The sequence below is a fragment of the Amblyomma mixtum genome, chromosome 5 (genome assembly GCF_055824585.1).
Source record: "Amblyomma mixtum isolate Tamu chromosome 5, ASM5582458v1, whole genome shotgun sequence".
In the NCBI taxonomy this organism is placed as follows: Eukaryota; Metazoa; Arthropoda; class Arachnida; order Ixodida; family Ixodidae; genus Amblyomma; species Amblyomma mixtum.
Genome location: NC_143016.1, coordinates 196,775,487 through 196,801,977, shown reverse-complemented (window position 1 = coordinate 196,801,977; position 26,491 = coordinate 196,775,487). Strand labels below are relative to the sequence as shown.

The 26,491-nt window shown below is 47.8% G+C and overlaps 1 protein-coding gene and 1 pseudogene across 2 annotated transcripts in view; one reads left to right on the top strand and one right to left on the bottom strand.

Moving 5' to 3' along the window:
• The window catches only part of LOC149345365 (longicornsin-like), a 172,789-nt gene that overhangs the window by 23,588 nt on the left and 122,710 nt on the right, over positions 1-26,491 (top strand). The gene's annotated exons all lie outside the window — the stretch shown is intronic.
• On the bottom strand, positions 1,606-2,746 carry LOC149345366 (uncharacterized; annotated as a pseudogene).

Sequence of the window (26,491 nt, the reverse complement as noted above, 5' to 3'; positions counted from 1 at the left end):
AATACCTTACTGGACGTACATAACAAAGAAATTGGCCTGTAATTCTTCACGCAAAGCTTGTCTCCTGATTTGTGAATGGGTATCACCTTTGCTGTTTTCCAATCGTTTGGAATTTCTCCTGTCCTGAGACTTTCAGTAAAAATAATGAAAATGTATTTAGCGCACCACTCAGCATATCTTTACAGAAAAGCGTTAGGGATATCGTCTGGTCCAGAGGATTTTTTTGTGTTCAACTCCAATAGAGCCGGAACAATACCCTCCTCGTTAATAATTAGGTTTGGCAGATTGAAATGTCTAGTTCGAGATTAGGAGACTGAGTTGCTATTACTCAGGAATACAGAAGAAAAATGCTCATTGAAGACAGTCGCTAAGCAGAGGGAGTCGGTAACAACTGTGTTGTTAATGAGAACTTTGTTAACCGGGTCTTTTTTCTGTGACAGATGCCTCCAGAACTTTTGGGGGTCAGTTTTTAAAAAATTGTGCATCTTGACATTAAAAAAGTGGTACCTTGAAGATTTTATTTTTGAACGCAGTTCAGCCCGAAGAGCCGGCAAAGCACCACCAACTTTATTGCTTGACCTTGATAAGCGCTTCACGCGACGTTTTAACTGTATGATCTCGCGTGTTATCCAGGGACACGCCATTTTCAGCTTCTTATGTTTAAGCGGCACGTACTTGTTGATACATTGATGAACCGTACTTTTGAATTCTAACCACAAGTCGTTCACACTTGTACGCCCATCAGTGTATTTTTTTACAAAGGATTCATACGTAAGTTCAAGCTGGTCTAGAACGCTTTCATCCTGAGCATTGTTAAAGTCGCGAAACACTTTTCCTGCCTGATGAACAATTACTGGTCGCAGCAATTCGCTTTTAAAGAGCACCGCTTCATGGTCTGATATTCCGGGAAAGACATCTGTCGAAAAGCCCAATTGACTAACAGGGTCCGATATAAATACTAGGTCAAGAAGAGAACTGGTATTTTCTGTAATGCGCGTAGGTTTCTGAACAACCTGGTTTGTTATAGTTGAAAGCAATGGTGAGCAACGCATCCGAGTTAGCACACAAATTTTGATCGCACACAGAATCCCAGTTGATGTTTGGCAAGTTAAAATCGCCGCATACGATAACATGGCTATAGCGCTTTGTATGTTCATTTAAAAAGTCGTGCAAGTTGTCCAGTACAGAAGTATCAGCATTCGGTGGTCGATAAATAACACCTATTAAAAGACTAAGCTGGAGAAGACGGAGAACAACCCAAACCATTTCAGTGTTGGTGTGATGCGGTATCAGCGTATAGTCAATGCCTTTCTTTATCAGAATAGCGACACCGCCCCCTCTTGAAGTGCGGTCGCGACGAACGATTTCATATTGATCGGATGTGATAACTGCATCATTCGGAATTGCATCATGAAGCCATGTTTCTGTCAGAACAGCAGCGTCAGGATCGTGTGTGAAGAGGAGGCTTTCTAGTTCGTCGAATATATTTACTATGCTTCTAGCATTAATATTAAGCACGGAAAAGGAATTCAAGGATGGCTGTGTTCTTAGTGCTCCTGAGCTCTGTGTGTTACTTTGTGCGGACACGAGTTTGGAAACAGACCATCACTTTGGAGCGCAGGGAACTCTTTCATTGCGGGCGTGGTCCCATCAATACAGTTTGCCGTTTATTTTAATTTTGTCAAACTTGAGCATGACCTTCTCTTCTTTCAACCTTTGCTCTTTCGCACTTTCCCAAAGCTTCTTTCGTATTGACTGAACGCGAGGGGAGAAGTCCTCGGATATACTATAGCCTGTGTTTTTCAGATTTCTACAGCTTTTGAGAATTCTCTCTTTGACCCTCCCGTCAACTAGCTTAAAGATAACTGGTCTGCATTTGTCCTCAGCTGGCTTCCCTATTCTGTGGATACGCTCAATACCCACATCCGAAATTTTCAACCGGTCCAGAAGAACATCCTTGCAGACCGTGTTCTCAAGGTCTTGGCGCGTTTCGTCCTCGGTTTCCTTAACGCCAAACACAATTAGGTTGTTCCGCCTGCTTCTATTCTCTAGGTCGTCTACTTTCATAAGTAGACTGTCGACAGTTTTTTCCAGTGATTCTACTTTAGAGGTGTAGTCAGTAACCGTTGAGGAAATATCGTCTAGCTTCTTTTCGATAGCAGACAGTCTCGTGTTAGTAGAGCTTGTATTTTGTTTCAGCTGTTTAAGATCTTCCATTATTGTTTGCAGCATTTCCTGTGTCGAAGGACCTGGGTTTGGTTCTACGTCACCACACATAGCAAGCACGTCAACAAAACAATGATACATTGCTGTAAGGAGCGTAACTAACGGCCGTGGGCACGGCAGAAGCAGTAGGCACACATTGTCACTGCGGTAAGAGTAAACAGGCTGTTTGTCTCTTACCTGGACAAAAAACAGGAACGGATTTGTTAGCCGCATGGTTCCAACGCCTCCGCCGTGCCCACTGGTCGCGAACCGGGCAGAAGCTTCTCTTTTATGTGCTGTGACTGGTGACGTAGTCGATGGTGGCGTGCGATGCGCATGCAGTAGTGGTGTCCAGTTGCGCAGTCCTATCAGTTTGGTCTTCGCGATGCATTCCGATGAAGAAATCACGCCGGAAACACGATGGTCGGTCCAATTTCCAGTGCTGTCGTGGTACGCCCCCTGTGATGCGGGTTCCACGTTCACGAAAAACACGGCCTGGACAAAAAACAGGAACGGATTTGTTAGCCGCATGGTTCCAACGCCTCCGCCGTGCTCACGAACAAAAGTGATAACGACCCTTTCCTGCAGCCTTGAGCGTGAACAAACAAACACAAAAACAAAATTTAATAAGCAAACCCTCAATAAAAATCAGTTGCGAATTGTGGGATACACTGGTATCCTTCATCGTCCCCGCGCAAGAGGCGAACGCGTGGAATCACGATACGAGCGCGCCCGCCGCCGGAAATGCGGAGACAAGGCACTCCGGCTGCTCTCCACGTTCCCAACAATGACGTTACGTCACGACAATGCATTGGCCCCGTAAGGAAGGGGTGAATGCCTTAGCTTGGGCGCAACCGGTTCCCCAAGCGAGGAATGCCCGAGGGGTTGAACGCTTTCTCTTGCCGCGGACCTCCTGCCGAACTGCCCTGACGGACCCCTTCCTGCCCGCCGAACTCCAGACGACCCAACGCCGGTCGACGACGACTTGGTGAGATAGAGAACTTTACTTTATCGGATAGAACATTCTTCCGCAGTGTGCCTTACCTTGCGTTAGGACAATAAACTTCGTACCGTGCTCAGTCGTTGCCTATTTCGTCCGAACCTGCCGTGGCTGCGACTCTTCGCCACGGGTTGGCGAAACGTGTCACGTACGAGTAAACGCCTGCGTGTAACCGGCACGCAAGCTCGACTTCGCGGCCGGCTGGACGCAGAGCTACCCCTTAAAGTTTAGCGCCATGTTTGTGTACTCGTGTCGTCTTCGCCTTTTTTGTTCTAGCGATAATGACAAACTAATATGTCTAATCTTCTACCTTATGATTACATTTTCGGACCGTCCCGTTTGTTTTACCTTGATAGCTTGTCTATCAAAATAATCTGTTCGAGGCAGCCAAAGGCTCTTGGTGAAATCGATGAGCAGACCTATGGTAAAAAGGTGAGCCTCAGTACTTTGAACTATATATTCTTTTTGTAAATGAAAAGGCGCCTCCGTCGAGCGTATCGTAAATCAAAAATGGTCGTCAGTTGCGGCTTTGTTTATTTCTTTTTTCGAAGAAAGTAGTTAAACCTCTGAAACATAAATTTTCAGACCTTTTTCATCGAATAAAGAAAAAAACTCATAGAATGCGCAGAAAAGTGTTCAGGAATCGCCCCTGGGAGTTTATGATAATGAAAAATTATATTTATGATCTCCATGAACAGATTGGCTCCTTAATGTCTATGTCCGTGATTAGACCAGACATAAGAAACAAATTTCTTTAAGCACTGAGGTAGAATATTGTCAACGAATAGTAAGCCTGAAGACGTGAAATCGATGTTTGTGAATTGCTTAAATAACAAAAAAATTTATCTGATCTGCCCTGGGAACACTGGGCCCAATGGGCACAGCCAATGTTGACAGGTTTTGTGGTCGGCCATGATATCCTTGAATTGCGCAGAGTGCTTTCTTCGTATCGTAGTCAACTTTCGGCTCCTAGCCGTTTTAAAAACTACCTGCTTTGGCCCACTATTATAAAGGCATATTGACCACATCGCTCCTGGATAAAAAAGCACGACGTGTATTTAATTGTCTTCAACCTTTAATCCTTGAGCAACCAGTCCATTGCCTTAGCATAGTGCCGCCAATATTTGTAATATTTGTTCGTTCGTTCTGCAAAGCTGCCGGAACACCACTTTATCCTTTTGTTAATGATTCAAGACGCGACCAGATTTATCTCGATTGATCTTATCCACGCGGAGCCTAGTCTACGCTGTTCCAGAATGTTCGAGTAGCTTTACATGCTTTACCTCGAATGTTCGCTATCAGCTTTAAATTTAGCGCGACCGAGAGCGACGGACATTCGGTCTGACGACCGCCGTGCACGCTTCTTCCTACGCCGCCTCCGATTCATTCAGTTCTTTGCGGGCGCAAGCCAGCACCCCAAAAATTGGCTGTGCTTTTGCTCTGGCTAAACCTGGAGTGACGCGATAGCTACAGCTGGCCGAGTGGAATTCGCTCAGTCTAACTGCAAAGCCAGTCTTTCGCCGCTGCGTTTTTTTATTATTCACATAACCTAAAGGCCCTTTTCGGGCATTACATAGGGGGGGGGGGGGGGGTTGTACAGTTAGAAATAAACAATATTCCACACAATTGTACAGGCAACACAAATACAAAACCACAGGCAAAATCGGGGGGAAAAAGTACATGAAATTCAAAGTTGATAGGACTCAGGATTAGAGGCTTCCTAATCCGAATTTAGTTGTAAAAAACACTTTAGTTTTTTCACAAAGGCGTCATGACTTGAGGTGAAGACAATGTCATGTGGTGACTTGTTCCAATGATGGACGGCAAGAAGCAATGGTGAATGACTAAAGACGTGGGTGCTTGCAAACACGGATTCGATTTTGAGAGCATGATCTAAGCGCGGAAAGATACGGTGGGCGGGTGTAATATACTCTGAAGCGAAAGAAGATGGTGACTCATGTGTGAGCAGCACTTCGATAGCCTTGTCTAAGCGCGAGATATATCTGTTGGAAAAGCGTGGGAGCCTGTAGGTGCTTACCTTTCGCCAATGGTTTTTCCTTTCTTTTCATGTTAGTGGTTTGCGATGACGACGTGAGCCTGTGACGCCGCGATTAGAGATATGTGGTTTATATTTATATGTGATTTTCCGATTAAAACAGTCAGTTGTAAGTCAGCGCGTGTTCGTGTCTCTCTTTTTCTTGGTCCTTCGTTTTAGTTGCGCTGTTTCGTTCCTTAAAGAAGATGAACTCTGACTCAATCTGTGAAAGTGCGATAATAGTGCTAGTATTCTTCTCTTTTCAAGTGATGATAGCTTTAGCGACGCTTTGATTGCCGTTATGCTGGAATGACGTGAATAGTCCTCAGTTATAAATCTCGCTGCTTTATTTTGTATCGACTACAGTTTGTGAATTAAGTACATTTGATGTGGGTTTCAGATTAAGGATGCGTATTCCATTTTTGAGCGGACGAGTGTAGTGTAAGCTAAAAGTTTGGTGGCAGGATCAGCTTGATGCAAGTGACGTCTGATGAAACCAAGTGTTTCAGATGACTGACAATTGCATCGATATGGTTATTCCATGTTAGATCAGACGAAAGATGAACACCAAGGTATTTGACTGTGCAGACATTCTCAATGGGAATGGGACATTATTCATGGAATAACAGTGAATTTGAAGCTGATTATTGCTGGTGAATGTTGTAGTATTTGTTTTAAAGATGTTAATTTGCATTTGCCACTGTTAACACCAAGTGGTGATTCTGTCGAGGTCTTCTTGAAAAGAGTTGGTGTTGTCAGGGTTGATAATATGTCTATATAAAACGCAGTCCTCAGCAAATAATCTAGTAGTAGAGGTGATAAATTCACTATCATTAATGTAGATCAAGAACAAAATTGGTCCAGGCACCGAGCTTTGCGGAACGCCAGATTTTACCACGGTTGGGGAAGAACAACACCCATTTACACAAGCATATTGATAACGATTAGTAAGGAAGTTAGTAATCCAGGTAATAATATGCTTGTTAATGTTGAGAGAATTTAGCTTCAGTAATAAACAATAATGGGGTACCTTATCAACTGCTTTCGCGAAATCAATAAATATAGCGTCAATCCTTAATGTAGAGTGCACGGCATGATGAAGGTCGGTTATTAATTCAAACAACTGCGTCTCACACGAACGACCATGTAGGAAACCATGCTGATTTGGGGAAAAGAAGTTGTGCTCGGTTAAGTATTGCATTATGGCAGATGATATGATATGCTCCAACAGTTTGCAAGGAATACTGGTTAACGAGATAGGTTTGTAATTTGTTAGCATGGATTGGTCACCGGATTTAAATATAGGAGTAACACGAGCAAGTTTCTACGAGTCACGTACGCATCCGGTGTCAAAAGATTGCTTGAACAAGGCAGTAAAAATATGAGATACAATAGGTTTTGCAAATTTTAGCAGTTTCGGACTTATACGGTCTGGACCAGGTGACGAGTTAGTTTTAGTCTGTCAATAGCTTTTTCTATCCCTTCAGAAGTAATGATAAGATTATTCATGGAAGCACTGACAGAAGTGAAGTTAAGATCAGGGGGGATTAGCATCTCTTCAGTAAATACGGAACTAAAAAATGCATTAAATTCTGTTGCTGCCTCTGATGGTGAAAGGTGTTCGTCATCATTTATAATTGAAAAATTTGTAGCTGAAGACTTGGGATTTATTACTTTCCAAAATTTCTTGGTATTATTTTTTAATAAAGCCGATATATCATGATTAAAAATTTGTCTTTACCTGCTTCAATTTCTTTCTTGCATGCTGCTGCATGCTGCCTGTAACGCTCCCAATCACCATTCGAGGCAGTCTGTTTGCTCTAGAGTATAAACGCTTCTTTTCATTGATGCATCGCTTTACTTGTGAAATGAACCATGTATTGCACGTTGATGGGGTGATGGCAATTTTTTGGAATATATATCATATATATATATATATATATATATATATATATATATATATATATATATATATATATATATCATAAAAGCGGTTTTTGTAGGATTACGTTGTAGCAAGTTATTTTCACACTATAAAACAACATGGTCACGCGCGTAACGCGCCGCGCGGCCTCCGCGCTGAGTTGAAAACGACGACGAAGCGCCGGTGGGCTCTCGAGGCGCGCTGGCTCTGTTCTGTGTCCTGGAACCTGGCACTTAAAAGAAGGCTCTCAGTCTTGGGTTCTTCCCGACGCCTACCTTCACGGCTCCTCTGGTCGTGACACGGGTGGAGGTGCGACCGATGCTCCCTGCTCCTGCGGACGACTCGACGCGCCCGCCTCTTGTGACCACCCCTGCCCATCGTGCCAGCCAGAGGATCCGAGGCCTGTCCCCCGAGGCCCTCCCTTTTGTCGGCGCGCCCTCGACTACCACTCCTCTCATGGCGACGCCGAAGCCCGCCCTGCCTACGACTGTCTCTACTGCCAGCCTCGCATATCTCACCCTTCAGACCCCACGAACCCTGAAGCCCTTTCACAGTGACCTGTTCGAAGATGCCGAGGACTGCTTGGCTCACCACGAACGAGTCGCGACCTTTAACTGCTGGGACGATGCTACCAAGCTGCGTAACGTGTACTTCAGCCTTGAAGACTGCACGCACGTGGTTCCCGAACAGTGAGGCTACTTTCTCTACGTGGCCGGACTTTCGACGTCAGCTCCTGACCACGTACGCCAACAGCGACCGCCGGGAGATCGCGGAGCGTACCCTGTCCTCTCGAATTTAGCTTCCCAATGAGGCTGTTGCCATGTACGTCGAGGATGTGACGCGTCTCTGCCATCGCCCCGATCCGGCCATGCCTGAAGAAAAAACGCTGCGGCACCTGATGCGCGGCGTAAAAGACTAGCTCTGTCCCGGCCTCGTGCGCAACCTGTCCACCACCGTCGCGGAGTTTCTGGCCGACGCCGTGCACATAGAGAAATTGCTGCAGCAGAGATCCAATCAGTACGCCCGGCAACTGCGTCCAGCGTCGACGCTGGCAACGTTGGACCGGTTCGACCATGATCCCAGAACGAATCCGGACTCCCCTCGGGAACTCATCCCTTCCGTGGTCCGCGAGGAGCTACAGCACCTTCAAGCAACCTTTGCCCCTCGCGTCGATTCCGTCACGAGCGTCATCCGCGAGGAAGTCCGGCAGGCACTCAGGGTACAAGACGCTGCAGTTGTGCCGGCATCGCAACCGACCCCATACGATCCCGCGCTGTACCCGACTCCTGTCCAGCCAGTCACCTACGCGGACGTCGAGCGCCGAGCGGCCCCATCTCCTGGACCTTCGCCTTGCACCCCTTCAGTGGTCGCGGTGGACTCTGCTCAGCCGACTCCTTACTGGGCGGATCGGCGCCAGGCACCGTGGAAGACTGACTTCTGGCGCACTCCGGATCAACGCCCGCTCTGCTACCACTGTGGTGAGGCCGGTCATTTCTACCGGCGGTGCCCCTATCGCGAAATGGGACTACGCGAATTTTCTATCGACAGTCCCCGTCCACGATCTGGAGAGCGCCCTTGGGACATCGCCGAGTATGCCACCCACCAGCGTAGTTCCCCGCCTCCTCCGCGCCGCGAGTCGCGTTCGCCTTCTCCACGCCGGTCTTGGCCTTCTGGGTCCCGTTTCGCCTCAGGACAACGGGGTTCCACGAGACATCGTCGGGATAACTAGCTCCGGCGGCCTTTGGAGGCGAGGACGCCGAACGGCGATCCGCCGCAAAGCTTCCGCCGCTGCACCAACCGAATCGCCCCGACGTCGCAAGCCGCATCGCCAAACAGTTTTCCCCGACGCGCCTTCCGAATTGCCGCGATGCCGCAAGCCCAATCGCCAACCAGCTTTCGCCCGCCGCACCGACCCGATCGCCCCGACGTCGAACTCCACATCGCCGAAGAGGTTCCTCCAACGCGCCGCTTGAATCGCGCCGACGATGCAACCCCAGTGGCCGACCAGCTTCCGCCGCCGCACCGACTGAGTCATCCACAACAGCTATCGACGGGCCGCACTGAAGGCAGGGTCTCCTTGGATATCCCTGTTCTAGTCGACACGGAGGAGGTCAGCGTGTTGGTCGATACGGGCGCAGATTACTCTATCCTTAGCGGACGGCTTGCGACGGCCCTGAAAAAAGTGACGACACACTGGGAAGGTCCCGACATACGTACGGCCGGCGGACATGTTGTCGCACCGCTGGCTATGTGTGCGCCCCGGGTTACGGTTCGAGACTGCACATTTGTCGCCCCTTTTCTCGTTCTGTGCGAATGTTCTCGCGATGTCATCCCTGGCATCGACTTTCTTCGGGATCACGGTGTTATCATAAACCTCCCGAATAGCTTGGTGACGTTTTCTACCGCAATGGCCACAGTAGAACCTGCGCACCAGGGTTCTCAGTCCGCCCTGCGAGTCGCCGACGATAACGTTACGGTGCCACCACGTGCCAGCATTCTCACTAGAGGTACTTATGGCGAGCCACATCGGGGACTCCAGGTTGTCGAGTTTAATGTCTCCTTCGTACTCACTAAAGGGGTTGCGGTGGCACGGGGCATGGGATGCCTTAATGACGGTTGGACAAAGGTCCTTGTTACCAACTTCTGCAATGAGCATCGACACCTGCTCCGTGGCACAGCCATCGCTTACGTCGACCATGTTCAGGAAGTGGCCGAATGCTTTGCTTGCGAGGAGGGCACACCAAGAGCTGACACCAAAGCGGTGAACAACGTCGACATAAATCCAGGCCTTCCACCCGCTGAAAAGAGGCAACTTCAGGACCTCTTGCGGGAGTTTGGTGCGTGTTTTACGTCGACTTCTAACGTGCGACAAACGTCGATAGTTAAACACCGCATTATCACGCATCAAGGAGCCCGAGCAATCCATCCGCAGCCCTAACGTGTGTCCCCTCGGGAGCGAGATGCTATCCAAACACAGGTCAAATAGATGCTCACAGACGGTGTCTTCCAATCGTCAAGCAGTCCGTGGTCGTCTCCTGTCGTCCTCGTGAAAAAGATGGAACACTGCGATTCTGCGTCGACTACAGGAAGCTTAACAGTGTGACCAAGAAAGACGTGTATCCGCTGCCGCGTATCGACGATTCCCTCGACCGACTTCGTCAAGCCAAGTACTTCTCTTCGGTCAACCTCAGGAGTGGTTATTGGCAGATAGAAGTTGATGAGAGGGACCGTGAGAAAACCGCCTTCATAACACCGGACGGGCTGTACGAATTTCGCGTCCTCCCATTCGGGCTCTGCTGTGCTCCTGCCACGTTCCATGGTATGATAGACACCGTCCTCACAGGTCTGAAATGGTAGAACTGTCGTGTTTATCTTGATGATGTAATCATTTTTTCCGCAACGTTCACGGAACATCTGCACCGCCTCAGAACTGTCCCCGGAGCCGTTCGATCCGCCAACCTATCCCCTTAACCAGAAAAATGTCACTTTGGATTCACCAACTTGAAGTTTCTCGGGCACGTCATTAGTGCTGACGGAATTCGAGCTGACCCAGAGCAACTTGCTGCCGTTGCTGCCTTTCCGGTAACCGCCCACAAAAAAAGGAGTCCGACGATTTCAGGGCCTGTGCTCCTACTATCGTCGCTTCATTAGAAACTTCGCCCAGCTCGCCAGCCCTCTGACGCTCCTAACCCGTTATTACGCGTCATTTTCCTGGGGCAACGAACAGCAGACTGCCTTCGATGAGTTACGACGCCGACTCGAATCGCTGCCCATCCTGGCACATTTCGACGAAGATGCCGACACGGAGGTGCACAAGGATGCTAGCAACGTCGGTCTTGGCGCCGTTCTAGTTCAGCGGCAAAACGGTCTCCACAAAGTAATTACCTACCAAAGCGGAAAGCTGGGCTAGTTGGTGTGTCATAGTTAATTAAAAGACTAGCGCATAAAACTGGGACACAGACAGAGAAAGAGACAGGACGAGCGCTAAACATCAACTGAAGGTTTACTACAAAAAAACAGGTACTTAAAACACTTCAGTGGCACATGCGCACACTGGGTTACAAATAGTTCAAACTAATCAAGAAGTGGCAAACTGTTTCGAAGATACATGGTTTCTTTCCTGTTCAGGGCAAGTGACGTCGTGCTGACACACTTGTCACCTTCCCTGTTGATGTGATAAGCCTCACAAATCTCACGACCTAACCTTGTGCCTCCCCTACCAAGCACACACGTGGCATCAAACGCCGGCACGCACCCGCACCGCTTACAATGCGTAGCGAAATGGCTGCCCCCCGCCAATGAAACCACCAGCGTGCGATGCTCCCGTAGCCGTTCATTTAGGCAGCGTCCAGACTGTCCCACGTAGCATCTACCGCAGGAGAGGGGTATGCGGTATACAATGCTAGCAGCCCACGGAACGAGCTTGCACTCGTGGTTAATGGTGCATACCGGTTTGCTCTTCTCATTGACGGCTTTGCACATGCGCACCAGCTTTTCGGGGGCGGTGAACATGACGTCCACACCGCACTTCCCTCCAACTTTCCTCAGCCGGTGCGAAATCTGGTGCACGTACGGTGTGGCCGTGCGCCTGAGCCCTCTGGCACTTTATTTGTTGATGTTTAGCGCTCGTCCTGTCTCTTTCTCTGTCTTTGTCCCAGTTTTATGCGCTAGTCTTTCAATTAACTAATTACCTACGCCAGCCGCGCACTGTCGCACGCTGAGTTGAACTGCTCCAACACCGAAAAATAATGTTTGGCAGCAGTCTGGGCCGCCGCTAAGTTCCGCCCATACCTGTTTGGCAGACCGCTTTGTATCGTCACCGACCACCACTCGCTGTGCTTGCTGAAAAATTTAAAGAACCCCTGCGGCCGCCTAGTACGTTGGGCATTACGCTTGCAGGAATTCGATTTCACCGTCACCTACAAGTCAGGCCAAAAACACACCGACGCTGATACCTTGTCACGCGCTCCCGTCGACCCTCCTCCACAAGACACCGCCGCCGATGATAGCTTCCTTGGAACGGTCAGCACGTCTGAGCTCGTCTCCAGACAGCGTGCCGACGCCGAGCTGCGTCTGCTCATCGAACATCTCGAAGGTGGGCGCTCTCGTGGACTATCATCGTTCTGCCTGCGGAGAGGGGTGCTTTATAAAAAGAACTCAACGTCCAGTCCGCCAACTTACCTGCTAGTCATACCGTCTGATCTACGGGATGAGGTCCTCCTTGCCTGCCATGATGAACCGACTTCTGGCCATCTTGGTGTTACAGGCACTTTATCCCGAATCTGGCAGAACTATTACTGGCCTCACCTCACTTAAAGTGTAAAGCATTATGTCCGGACATGCCGGCAATGCCAGCGCCGGAAAAAACCCGCGCTCAAGCCTCCCGGACTGCTTCAGTGCATCGAGCCGCCACAAATACCATTCGACAAAGTCGGCATGGACCTTCTGGGGCCGTTTCCTCTCTCGTCGACCGGCCACAAGTGGATTGTAGTCGCCACAGACTACTTGACCCACTACGCTGAAACGAAGGCCCTTGAGCGAGGTACTTCCGTTGAAGTTGCCCACTTCTTTATGCACGACATCGTGCTTAGACACGGCGCCCTATCGGTCATCATTACTGACTGAGGCAAGGCGTTTAGAGCCCGGCTCCTATGTGACATCTTAACGCTTAGCCATACTGCTCACCGACCAACAGCATATCATCTCCAAACCAATGGTCTAACGGAACGGCTCAACAAAACACTGGCGGACATGACCTCGATGTGCGTCGACGCTGAACACAAAACCTGAGATGAGGTCTTGCCGTACGTCACCTTTGCAAGTAATACCTCGACGCAGGAAACCACCCAGTTTACCCCGTTCCGTCTCGTGTATGGCATGATGTTAGTCGCCATGCTCCCGTATGGCGACCCGGAGCTTTGCCCCCTGAAGCAGGCCCCTTTGTGGAGCAACCAGAGCAGGCCCGTCAGCTGGCCCGCTTGCACATCAAGGACCAGAAATCTGCCGATCCCCGACACTATAACATTCGGCACAGGAATGTGCGCTACGAGCCGGGTGACCTGGTGTGGGTATGGACACCCGTGCGCCGCAAGGGGTTGTGCGAAAAGCTTATAAATAGGTATTTTGGCCTGTACAGACTCCTGCGCCTCCTGAACAGCGTCAACTACGAAGTTATGCCCCACGTAACCTTTGGTCGTCGGCCCTCAGCGTCAACGGCCTGAAATCGTGCATGTAGTGTGCTGAAAGCCGTACTTTTCGTGTGACTAAGCGCTGTGTCCCCGCTGTGTTTAGTACCTTTATCCTCTTACCCCATTTGCAAACTTGGCTCTCCCCGCATCTCAACTGGCGCGAATGGTATAGTTCACCTTACGCTTATTCTTATTTTTGCTCCTCCTCCTCTCACTGTACATATTCCGTTCCACATCGAGACAATGTTTGCTTTCGCGGGTGGAATAATGTCACGCGCCGCGTGGCCTCCGCGCTCAGTCGAAAACGACGACGAAGCGGTGGTGGGCTCTAAAGGCGCGCTTGTTCTGTTCTGGGTCCTGGAACCTGTCTCTGCAATTAAAAGTAGGCTTGGGTTCGTCCCGACGCCTGCCTTCACGTCCCGTCTGCTAACAACGTAGCCATGTGGGCTAGTTGGTGTACATCAGACATAACTTCACCAGCGAAAGAACGAGACACGAGGAGAAGAAGAACAGCGTTGTCCTGTGTTCTTCTTCTCCTCGTGTCTCGTTCTTTCGCTGGTCAAGTTATGCCCCTCTGGTCGTGACAATATTCTGTAAGTCCATGTTTAATTTGTTTATTAGGCGTGTGAAATTGCTATCCTGAGTGAGTGACGTCGTGTCATCCGCGTAAAGTATACACCTTGTGTTAGTTAAGAACAAAGGTAAGCCATTGATGAAATTGAGAAAAAGAAGTCGATGGAACTTTGTGGCATGTGAAGGAACCTTGTGGCACTTTTGAATTAATAGTTAAAGGGTAAGACAGTGTTTGTTGTAGCTAGACACCTTGTATACAGTTAGTGAGATAACTGCGTAAAAGAGCTAAAGGAGGCCCACAGGTGCCCAGAGATTCTAATTTAGTGTAAAGTATAGTGTTGTTAATTGTGTCAAATGCTTTGGTGAAATCTAAGAAAACAGCACCGGCAAAAAACCCCTTATCAAAATATTGTTTACTACTCTCTGTGAATTCGATTCATTTTATTTCTGTGGAGTTATTAGGGTGGAATCCAAATTGCTTATCTCCTAACATTTTGAATTTAAAGAGGTAGTTCATTATGGGATTAACAATTATTTTTTCTATTATTTTACTAAAGAAAGGCAATATAGTTATTGGACGGTAATTACTTGGGCATTCTTTGTCGGCTTTCTTGAATATCGGTGTCACCTTACTTTTTTAACTTAAGTGGGAAAAACACCAGCCCTAAATACTAAATTAATAATATGACTAAGAACATTAGACAGTCACGACCCACCAGCTTTACTTTAAAAGAAGGAATTTCATCGATCCCATGAGCGGTATTTTTAGGGTAGAAATTATTTGAAAGACTTCGTCTGGGGAAGTAGGGCGCAAGTAAAAAAGAGGGATGGTATCGACGAGGGCCACAGTAACTACTTGGAGGCGGGGAACCGCGGCGCGAGAAGAAGGAATTAAAAGCATTAGGAAGGTCGGTTTGATCACTTAAATTAAATCACCATCAGAGACTTTCATTATGCTCGTTTTGTTTTCAGCTGTATTCAGGAATTCCTTAATTGTTACCCAATTCTTACGAGTGCCATTACCATTTCTAAGTATTTCATTTTGGTAGTGATCTTGTTTGGAGCTTTTAAGTGCAGCGGAGAGAGTATACGAGTATTTTTGAAAGCGCTGTTTTAGATGCACGTTAAGTGGCTGCGTTCTAACCTGTTTGAGAAGGTTACTTTTTTATTTATACAGCTTAGAAATGTTTTGGTTATCCATTGGTTCCGGGGAACTGAATACCAATGAGTGATGGGAGTTACTGATGTGCATGAGCTAATTATTTCTTTGAGCTTCGCAGACAATTTACTGAACGCTTTATTGGCGGATGTTTCTTGTAGTATGCTATCTTAGTTATTCTCAGTACTGTCGCAACAAACCGGTTTCTATAAACTGTTTGCTTATAGCGTTTTCTAGGGGGCGTGCTATTACGGCAATCAATTAACAGGAAAGTGGGATAATGGTATGTGATATCAAAGTTGATGACTTCTCTGATTTAAGGCGTAATAACATTAGATAATATATGGCCAATGAGGCTGCTAGAGCCTCGATGAGCAATGCGCGTTGGTCACGCTAATAGTGACTCCAAACCGTGCCCGAGCAAGCAGTTTGCGTATACAGAACAAGAGCTGTCAGAAATGTGTATTAATGTCACCTACGATTACACGGTTCTTGTTTTCGCAATTCAGGATTTGTAGGATGACATCTCGTTCATGGCAAAAGTGCCCGTAAGATGCGGAAGGTGAGCGATAGATACTACCAACGACAGTGTTTCTGTGCGAAGCAAAAATGGATTTGGCCAATTCTAACCACACTGATTCGCACTTTTCCCTTTGAAACGTGATGTCGCGACGGCGCTTGTACGATATAGCATGAGAAATCAAGATAGCAGATCATCCGTGTCGACCAGTTGACCTGCGAAAGTAATCATATTGATAGCCAGGAAGAGCAAATTGCCTATCATCGTCGGATGACAGCCATGTCTCAGAAAACAAATGATTTAAAAGGCGCGGTCAACGAGCGTTAAAAAGTTTACTAAGTCATTGTAATGCCTTCGTAAACTGCGGAAATTAAAATGGATAATAGACTTATGGGTATCAGCGGAATTACGGAGGAGGCTTTTAAGGCGATTTAGTGAGAAGTGCATGGTGATTATTGATATGTGGTGCTCCGTTTACGTGAGGACTGAGAGATCATCAACTCCAGAGATACGGTAGACGTCGCTATCTTTAGTCTCCCTTGCCTTGATACAGCCTTTGTCTATCCGCACAAACTCCCAGTTTTTTCTTTTTTCAGAGCCATTGCTTTGCCAAGAGGACGTTTGTTCTCTGGGGTTTGGTTAATCTTTCACGTAGATGAGCTTGTCATCGTTAGCATGGAATGTAAATCCGATAGAGCTCATGGTGACGCGTGCTTTTCTTGCTTCGGAAATAAATTCTACCTTCTTGACGCGGGGAAAAAAGCGTGCTATGATATTGGCCTCCTTTTCGCAGGAACTCGATGCGCAACTTGAATGTCAATGCAAGAAACTGGACAACCTATTTTGGAGCCAATTTCTTCCAGGATTACGACGCAGCTCTCACCCTGACTGGAAGGAACTCTTTTGCTTGCTTGTTTTTCATTTCCTCGTAGAGTTCATTGAACATAGCGGGGCTGCATCGCAATTCGGACACTTCTTTTCAACATCTTTCTTCAACATCGTTTGCAATTTCCGCATTTGTGGGCATTGTGAGAGTGAAAGTACTAGTATCGGTAGCAGTGGTTGCGGCAGAAAAAGTACGCAGAGAAATCAATGAATCTAACTAACCTGCGTGAAGAGCACGGAGTAGTCAGGGCTTGTTCACTGCCGCAACCCCGGCGGCCAAACGGCCGATCCTGTCCGGTTTCGATCCTCATGTACCCGTTCTGGGGGGAGGGAGGGAACGTTCAACGTCGGTGGCGCTGTCGGCTTATTTGATTATCGGTGAAAGAAGAATGTCTTTTCTTGGTGCTGTGTCACTGTGACCGTCACACGTGAGTTCCGCAGTGGACAGCTTCATGAAAGGTGAAACGGAGCTGCGTGAAGAGCACAAAATAGTCAGGGTTTGTTCTCTGCCAGAACCCCGGCTGTCAAAACGTTATCTTCGGCAACATTGGGCAGCATAGCGTCTAGCGTGGGCGTGGCCTCCCTGCCATGGACGAGCCTAAAAGGCGTCTCTGGGAGGTATCCTGCGTTACGGCCTTGCAGGCGATGACAATGTAAGGCAGGATGACATCCCAGGTCTTGTGTTGAGCATCGGGGTACATGGCGAGCATATCAGCGATGGTATTGTTCGGGCGCTCGGTCAGTCCGTTGTTCTACGAATGGTAGGCAGTTGTCCTCCGGTCGCTGGTTTGGCTGTAACGCAGGATGGCCTGCGTCATTTCCACCGTGAATGCTGTTCCTCTGTCCGTGATGAGCACATCGGTATCGCCGATGTAAGAAGAATGCCCTGCACCAAAATTTGGCGACTTCTGCTGCTGTTCCGTTTGGTAGGGTTCTTGCCTCGGCGTAGTGGGTCTGGTAGTCTGTCGCTATGATCGTGTTGAGAACTGCTAAACTATAATTATTGTTAATCATTCCCTTAACGAAAAAAAGGATCTGCTAAAAATACATTTCGAACATATTGCATTAATTTCACATTTATTTCCAATTTTTCTGTCCCTATGCTTAAACTGCAATACGAATGCCTCCTAAGTATATTAGGATTAATATTTTGAACTTTCTTAAAAATACGTGAGAAATGCATTTTGCCCGCTTAGTATATTTCATTATCATCAACATCAACCTGACCACGCCCATTGGAGAGCAAAGGCCTCTCCCACGTTTTTCCAATCAACCCTGTTCTTCGCCAGCCACCGTATTCCCGCAAATTTCATAATCTCATCCGCCCACCTAGCTTTGTGACGCCAACTGCTACGCTTGACTTCTCTTGGAATCTTTTCAGTTACGCTTATGGACCAGTGGTTATCTTGCCTTCGCATTACATGCCCTGCCCAAGAAAATTTCTTCCTCTTGATTTCGACTAGGCTGTCATTAACCAGCGTTTGTTCCATCAGCCACTCCGCCCGCTTGCGACCTCTTAACGTTACACCTATCATTTTTTTGCATAGATTGCCGCCTTTTCCTTAACTTAAGCTGAACCCTCTTTGTTAGCCTCCACGCTTCTGCCCCGTGGTTGAGTAGAGGTAAGATACAGCGGTTGTATACTTTTCTCTTGAGGGATATTCGTAAACTGCCATTCATGATCTGAGAGAACCTGCCATATGCGCTCCACCCCATTCTTATTCTCTTAGTTATTTCCCTCTCATGATCCAGACTATCTATTACTACCTGCCCTAAGTAGACATATTCTCTTACTACTTCCAGCACCGCGCCATCAATTACGAACTGCTGTTCTCTTGCTAGACTGTTGAATATTACTTTGGTTTTCTGCATGTTAAATACATTAAAATATACTAAAATATACATTAAATACTTTAGATACATTAAGAATAGACTAAGAATATACATTTAACACATTAAAGATATTGCGACGGAATAGAAGACGACGAAGCGAGCAGTATCATGGGCAGGAGCGCTCGTGCTAGGCTGACAGACATTAAATCACATCATCGCCATCGGTCATGCAGTCCTGTCTTCATCGCTTGCCGCCACGTAACATGCGGGAGCCTGCTGTCCATCGAGGTCTTCTGTGAAGTGCTCGCGGCTTCGCACCTCCCGGCACTTCCCCAGCCTGCCAGGTATGCCCCGACGCCGCCGCTCCTCACCGCCCCGCCCCAAGCCGCGACCAGAAGAAACGACGACACAACGACCGCCGCAACTGCCCTGTGACCCCACTGACCACCGACCCTCACACGAGAAAAACCCCAGCCCCTGCCGTTGGGCCTCGACGTTGACTTCCAGAAACCGGTGGCTCCTCAGTCTTCGTGGACCTGGCTTCACCCGCGCAGCATCTCTTTCATCATGACGGCAAGCCCTTCTCTTTTCTGTTCATGTGTTTTGCCACGCCCATCATCGCGTCCTGCTTGTCATCGTCTGTGGCATTCTTCTAGTTCGCGCGATCGTGACGATCGCTCTGTGGCCCGGAGTAATGTGACGGACTAGAAGACGACAAAGCGGGCAGTGGCATGGGCAGAAGCGCTCGTGCTAGGCTGACAGACATTAAATCATATCATCGCCATCCGTCATGCAGTCACGTCTTCATCGCTTGCCGTCACGTAACAAGATATTCACTTCGCTTAAAAGGGGACTACTGCTCGGCTTCACAGAGAGAGACTGGTTAATGCAGTCAACTGCAGAACAAATTAATGACCAGGCTAAGCGATGAACATTAAGAGCCAATTCATGGAAAGACGCGCAGTAACCATCAATCGAGAGGTTTATGAGATTCCAAGCTCACGCGATGGAGCGGGAACGGCAAGGATACCTGCACATAGAAAATGCTGACGAAAATGACGCAGCAAACGAGAAGTGCTCCGACAAGTGCCATACGTGGCTTGCCTTATATATATCCACCCAGAGACGACGCAATATCTTGCCAGGTGAGGTGTTTTTTGCGCAAAGGCTGTGGGCCCCCAAATTGCCGGAGAAGTGCCATACTGATCGCGCTCGAATCTGGGCGCGATCTACAACCGAACTGCTAGTCGTAACTTGCGTCAGGCATAGGTCAGGAGTCGAAATGTCAACCAACAAACAGACGGGTGTCTAAGGGAGCCGGTCGGCCTTGCCAGTCGGGGTCCTTTTCGTTGGCGTATTCGGGTCCGGAAGGACCCAAGGTGCCTTCGCCGGTATATTGCTGTTGTAGAGATTTTATGGGGCCGCAGTGGAGCACCAGAAGAAGAGGTCCAGCTTGGCAGGCTTCTAGAACCGAACAGCTCATGCCGTGCTTGCGCACCGAGCACGCGCTGTTCAACTTTATTTTCTTCTTGCGCCGGCTGGGAACGACGATCTTATCGCCTCCGCTTTACAGCTTCACTGCCCGCTACAAGGCCTACCCAGCCCAAACGGAACGGCGAAATATACGCGCCTACACGGCAGGGATAAGGATGTCTCGGCGGCAGGCAGGTCGGCTGTTAAACCGGCAACATCTCAGGGGAGCTCCTGGGGAGGTGCCTCCATGTACGCGTGTTTGAGGCGATCCAAGGAGACTACCTCTTCACGGCCATCCAGCAAGATAGTCGCCGACTTTGTCGTCTTGTTGAGGATGCTGTACGGGCCGTCTTTTGAGGGGGTAAGAGGCGCCTTTACATCGTCTTGCCTTGGAAAAACATGTGTCGAGGACGCAGGATCTGGGTGCACAAAGACCTGATGGTCGGATGATCAAGGTAGGACTGGGCGAAGGTGTTGAATGGTTCCTTTCGCGGAACGCGGACGGTAACCTCAACAAAGATGGTCCGGGTTCTTAATCAATCGAAGGTCCAGAAACTGCAACTCTCCCCCACTTGGAACCTTGAGCATGAACTTGAGGCCCATTCCGCTATCCTGAAACAATTTCACGATGTCTATTACCCTGCGTACGATGCTGTCACAGTTGTTGACGACGGTTAAGTAGTCATCAACGTAACGAAAGGCCTTGAGCCTTACGGTTTTAAGCCCGTTCTTCATCCCGCGGAGAAGCTGGCTTTCTCAAACACCGTGTATGGGCGCGTTTCTACCGGCTTTCGTCCTAGATGCGCGGACGAATGCCTGTCGGTGCTGGAGAATACCGAAGAGGAAGAAAAGAAGCGCGGGTGCGCCGAACGCCTGGTTGAATATATGCTAGAACATGATCTGCGGCTGCTGGTTGCTGACAAGGATGGAGTGTTCGTCGTCCTGCCTACCGGCACGTTCAAGGATAAGGCGAGAGGGGCGGTTGACAAGAATTTCAAAGAAGTGCAATTCACAGCGAAAGCAGTGCAGACGCAGGCAGTGGCACTTCTTCAGAGCCACAACCTTCTACGTCTAGCGTCTTCAGTGAAGGCAGCCTCTGCTACTCATCTGGAAGCCTACTTCAGCGTGAAGCTGCTTAAGGAAGGTATGCCTTTCCGTTGCATAGTTTCGGAGAAGAACTCGTGGCAGGATTCCGTCTCAAAGTATTTACAGACCAATTTAGGATTTCTGAAGATAGGTGACCCATACAGTATCAAAAACTCAAGAACTCAAGAACTACAGTATCAAGTGTAAAGTACGTATTGGATGAAAACCCTGGGCAGTGTCATTTCCTTAGCATCGATGTGGAGGACCTGTACTATTCAATGCCGCACAATGAGTTAATGAGATGCGTTCATTCATGCATCACTGGTGACAATGATGAAAAGGGGTTATTGAACGGTGCGGTGCGGCCCTTGAATCCTTCCTAGAAATTCAGTCGTTCTATTCGAAGTCTACAGTAATTGGTTAAGGTGACCGTTTCTTCGTGCAGCGCGCAGGGGTGTGCATTAGGTCTAGGGTATCTCTTGCCCATAGTAACATGTTCTTAGGCTTTATTAACAAGAAGACAGAGCTGAATTCAGCTGACCTGTTTCGAAAGGCCTTTCATTACGTTGATGACTACTTGATCATCCTCGACAACTGTGACAGCTTCGTACGCAGGGTAATAGACATCGTGAAATTGTTTCAGGATAACGGTATGGGCCTCAAGTTCACGCACGAGGTTCCAAGTGGGGGAGAGTTGCAGTTTCTGGACTTTCGATTAAGAACCCGGACCATTTTTGTTCGAGTTACCGTCCGCGTTCCGCGAAAGGCTTGTTGAATTTTGCGTCAGCACATTCGAAGATCATCAAGGATGGAATCGCGGTCCCATGTTTGAAGTCAGCTGCATCAAAGTCGTGCCACCATCGCATCAAGGAAAGTGTCGAGTATAAGGTGGAAAAACTGGGTAACAGCGGATATCCATGTCACGTGATCGGCAGAGCCAGTGAGAAGCTAATTCGCTGGGTAAAGGGCCAGCGGAAAAACGACCAGAAAGAAGAGCCCGCCGCGGTGGCTCAGTGGCTATGGTGCTCGGCTGCTGGCCCGAAAGACGTGGGTTCGATCCCGGCCGCGGCGGCTGAATTTCTTTGGAGGAGAAATTCGAGGCCCGTGTACTGTGCGATGTCAGTGCACGTTAAAGAACCCCAGGTGGTCGAAATTTCCGGAGCCCTTCCTTCACTACGGCGTCTCTCTTAGCCTTAGTCGCTTTGGGACGTTAAACCCCATAAACCAACCAACCAACAAGAAAGGTGAACCCGGAAAACCCGTGATTGTACCATATGTGCATCGACTTTCACATGGGATTAAGAAAGCTGCTGGCAGGTATGGCATTCGTGTCATGTTTTCGGCTCCCAAAAAACTGTCAACGTTATGCCGTGCGATTGAAGCTAAGGCGGAGCAGGGCGCGAAGAAAAGGAATGGCGGTTGTGCAGTCAGACAGAGATCACCGTCCGTCGCGTGCAAAGTGGGCACAGTGTACAAAATCCCCTTGTCGTGTGGAAAAGGGTACGTAGGCCAGAGTGGCCGATGTCTGAATGTGCGGTTGATGGAGCATACCGGATATATGGAAAAAATTGACACTTCAAACATTATGGTTCTGTATTGTCGTAACTGCAGCAAGCACAAGAAGAAATGTTCTCCCATCTTTTCCAAAACGGATGTTCTTTTTCGTCACCGAGATCGTGTAACGCGAGAGATAGTTTAATCCTACCATATCGCGGAAACGGGGCATACATGTGTTAGTGACCCTTCGGTTGGCTTGTCTAGTAGAGAGATAGGTTTTTTGAAAGAGCAATTTAAAACAGCGAGTTAATCTTTTCCCGCATATCGGTCGGCATGTGGCGTGTGATTACTCTGGGTTTGTGTTGGTTTTTGATGTATATATAGAAGCTTCTGAATAAAAATTCTTGTAGTTGCGAGTAAGCGCTGTGTCCCCTCTATGTCGTTGCTTGTTAGCGCCTGGATTTCATAATGAATGTATACCAACTAGCTCAGCTTTCTGCCCTGTTGTAACGTATCATTTATCAACCTATGAATTTTGTTTTTTTCTTGAATATGAGGGAAAACATGCAACTTTTACAATGAGGACATGTGGCTGCCATAGCCAATTTTCACCGTTCTATTATACTGCCATGTTCTCTGGTTAAAGACTGGCCGATTTTGTCGATGTACTCACGGCTGTAAATTAGAGGCACAGCGTACACAGCATCGGCGGTTCACTCAGTAATGACATTCGCGTGACCCTTGCCGCATTGTCTGACTAGCATTTCTTTCTTCACTACGCACAGGCGCGATAGCTTGCATGGGGCAGATAGCACCATGTTTCCATTATGCCAGAGGCGGTGAGTATGTGAAATCACGACGATCAATTGCTTTTCTTTGTTCTTGTCCCAGTGATCCGCCTTCGGCGTTGGCTTCAGCTTCTTTGGATGGGTCACGCGAATGCTAATAATCATGCGTTCCGGGTAGCAAGCTTGGGGCAATCGTTCTATTTAACAATGAACGCTGTCTGCAATCTCATGTTGACAAGTCTTTTCCAATGCTGCATTTAAGCAGATCGCCACGATTCCTCGCTTGATAAGTATTTAATGTGTGCTATTAAACGGGGGTACTCCTTTGGATGATCTGGAGTTATAAAACCAGCATACATGTCCGTCTTGTTTCAAAATGAGCCTTAAACTCAGGAACTGAAGGCTGCTATTAATGTGCACTTCTTTACTGAAAGTATTCCCCTTAGATGTCGTAATAAACTTGGTGACAAGGTCATCAATAATGGCGCTTTCTTTTGAACCGACATGAATTGAGAGCACCACTAAGGGGCGTCTACATGCCCAAATACTACCCTAACAACGCTGTTGTCAACACATGACGAAAATATGTCACTCAATATTCGAGCTAAAGACGAACCAACTCATACAGCATTACGCTGAACATAAAACTAGTGGTTGTAAAGAAATATGGCATTCGATAAAACTTAAAATTCCAGACGTGCCAAAAAATCTTCCCAGCCAATGCCTCTTGTGTCCTGAAATAACACTTCGGCCCTTATAGAAAACATCGCCATAAAGGCCGAATTGTTATTTCAGGTCGTATCTGGCATGTCCTGTGAAGCCGTAAATCTCCTACCGTGTTAGGGTATATGGGTGCGTAGACGCCTTTTAATATACTTACAAGACACATTAGTGCAAAGTTAAGAGCCATAATTGATGAAATCGTCAGTATGTCAGTACGGCATCTAAGGAGCTTTGTTTCACCCAACAAGTGCCCTCCAATAACAACCTTCAGTTCCCCGATTTAAGTCCTGTTTTTAAAGAAGATGTATGCTGGTTTTAGAACCCCGGATCATCCAAAGGAGTATTCCCTTTCAATAGCACACATTCAATACTTATCGAGCGAGGAATCGTGGCGACCTACTTAAATGCAGCAGACACGTACAAGCGCAAAAAACACCGACAGAGAAGAGACTTCGACAACACGAGCGCTTATTTCCAAATGCAGCATTAAATGCAGAAATGGAAAAGACTTGTCAACATGAGATTGCAGACAGCATTGATTGTTGAATAGAACTATTGCCGTAAGCTCGAGACCCGTCCAAAGAAGCTGAAGCCAACGTCGAAGGCGGATCAATGGGACAAGAACGTAGATAAGCAACCTATCGTCGTGACTTCATAAGCTCACCACCTCTGGCATAATGGCAACGTGGTGCTACTGCCCCAACAAAGAAATGCCAGTCAGGCAATTCCAGTCAGGCAATGCGGCAAGGGTCACGAGAACGTTACTTCTGAGTGTACCGCCGATGTTGTGTGCACTGTGTCTCTGAGTTACGGCCGTGAGTGCATTAGCCAAACATGCCAGTGTTTAACAGCAGATGAATCAAGGCAGCAGAACGGTGCAAATTGGCTAGGGCAGGCACATGGCCACTCATTGTAAAAGTTCTTTTTTCTGATGCTGATATAACCAGTCACATGTATATCAAAATATATATTGGAAAGACAAATTATCAAAGATAATTTATCAAGTAAAACGCTCTTCTGCGTAAGCAAAGATAACGGAATTGTTTTTTGTGAATGGATGATTGCCACGTTTTAATCGCAGGTCATATTCCATATGTTACATTGGGAGTGTACCTCATTCTTATTCACCCACTCTTTCATTTTTCATTCATTATTATTCGCTTATTCCGGGCAGTAAAACTTGGTGTGTAGTTGTCGCCAGTCCTTTCTGCGGGTGTTTGTCCTCGTCTCCTCATGCCAATTCACAATAGTGCGAAGCCTGGCACCTCGTCATGACTCGATCTTCAGTAACACAGGCCCTAGTGCCGTAGCTGTGCTCCACAAAACCGGTACAAAGATTTGTTTTCCTGCTCAGAGCGAATGCTAACAGTGCAGTGCTCGCAGTATCTTAGGCACATATTATGTCACTCGTTGACGCCATGTACAGGTTACCACGCTGCGTTTCGGAGCAAGCTAACCACGAAAAAGTAAAAGCAGGATTCTTGGCTGCGAAAGTACGCAACTTTTCTGCGAAAGCTGGAGAGTTTACGCATCAGTCACACCAGGACGCAAGAAATCTAGCTTCTGCTCTGTTCCCTTGTCGCAAGAGCCTGTGCGGGAACATGTGGGCCGTGCGTGCCAAAAGCGTGGACTCGAAAGGAACAAAAACAGTGTAATACTGTTTCTCTCTCAAGTTCAGTACCGCTTGTGTCGTCTAAGGGGAGAAACTCTTCCAGTCCCTAACGAAGAAAGAAACTGTCTGAGCACCTGCTAAGGAAGGAGCCACGCAGGAAGGAGCCCTTCCGTCTCTCGTACGCGCGTGGCAGGCCGAGACAGCTGCGTGAAGAGAGCAGGCGCCGCTAGCAGCTGCCTTAACGTGACAGCCCGCCGAGGCGAGACGCAAATCATACGAGGCGTGATCCCACCTTGCTTTATGGGAGCATTGCTTGATAGCCCCCGCTCTTGCACCGAGCCCATTTCAAGCGGAGAGCTCTCGGGGAAAGAGTCACTTCGCAGGAAACGGCGCAATTTCAGCTCCGGTGCATCTGATATTTTTTCTTCTTCGATGCGCACACGTTTCACTAATTTCGGGAGTGCAAAAAGCCTCCTAATGTGAATTTTGATAGCTAATTTCTCTGCATGCCCCTCATCTTAGCAAGAAGGAAAAGGCAGCGGTGTTTGGATGCCAGGCTGAAATGTTTTCTCTATTTTTGTGTATTTGTTTACTTAGCAAAACTTTGGGCCCTGAGAGGCCCATAGATGGAGTGTTTTACAGGTGTATTCACAGTGTGTCTCACTTTGTAAAACACATTTGCACATCAGCATAATGCTGAAACAAACCCAGCATTTCACGCAAGTTTTAAATGATCAGATGCAGACTTCTGCGCTACGGAACATAATTTATTTTATTTATATATTGATTCATTTTTTTATTTATTTAAATAAATCAAAGAAAGATCCCACTTCAGTGACAAAGCTTAACAGTTGAGGTAAATTTAAAGATGTGCTGGATCCTTAGCCGGCTGCTGGTCACGGATCCCAGACCACATGCGATTTTGAAAAGATATCTTGTAGGTGCAAGACGGATTGCAGTGTTAAAGATTTGCCAATTGATTACACTAAA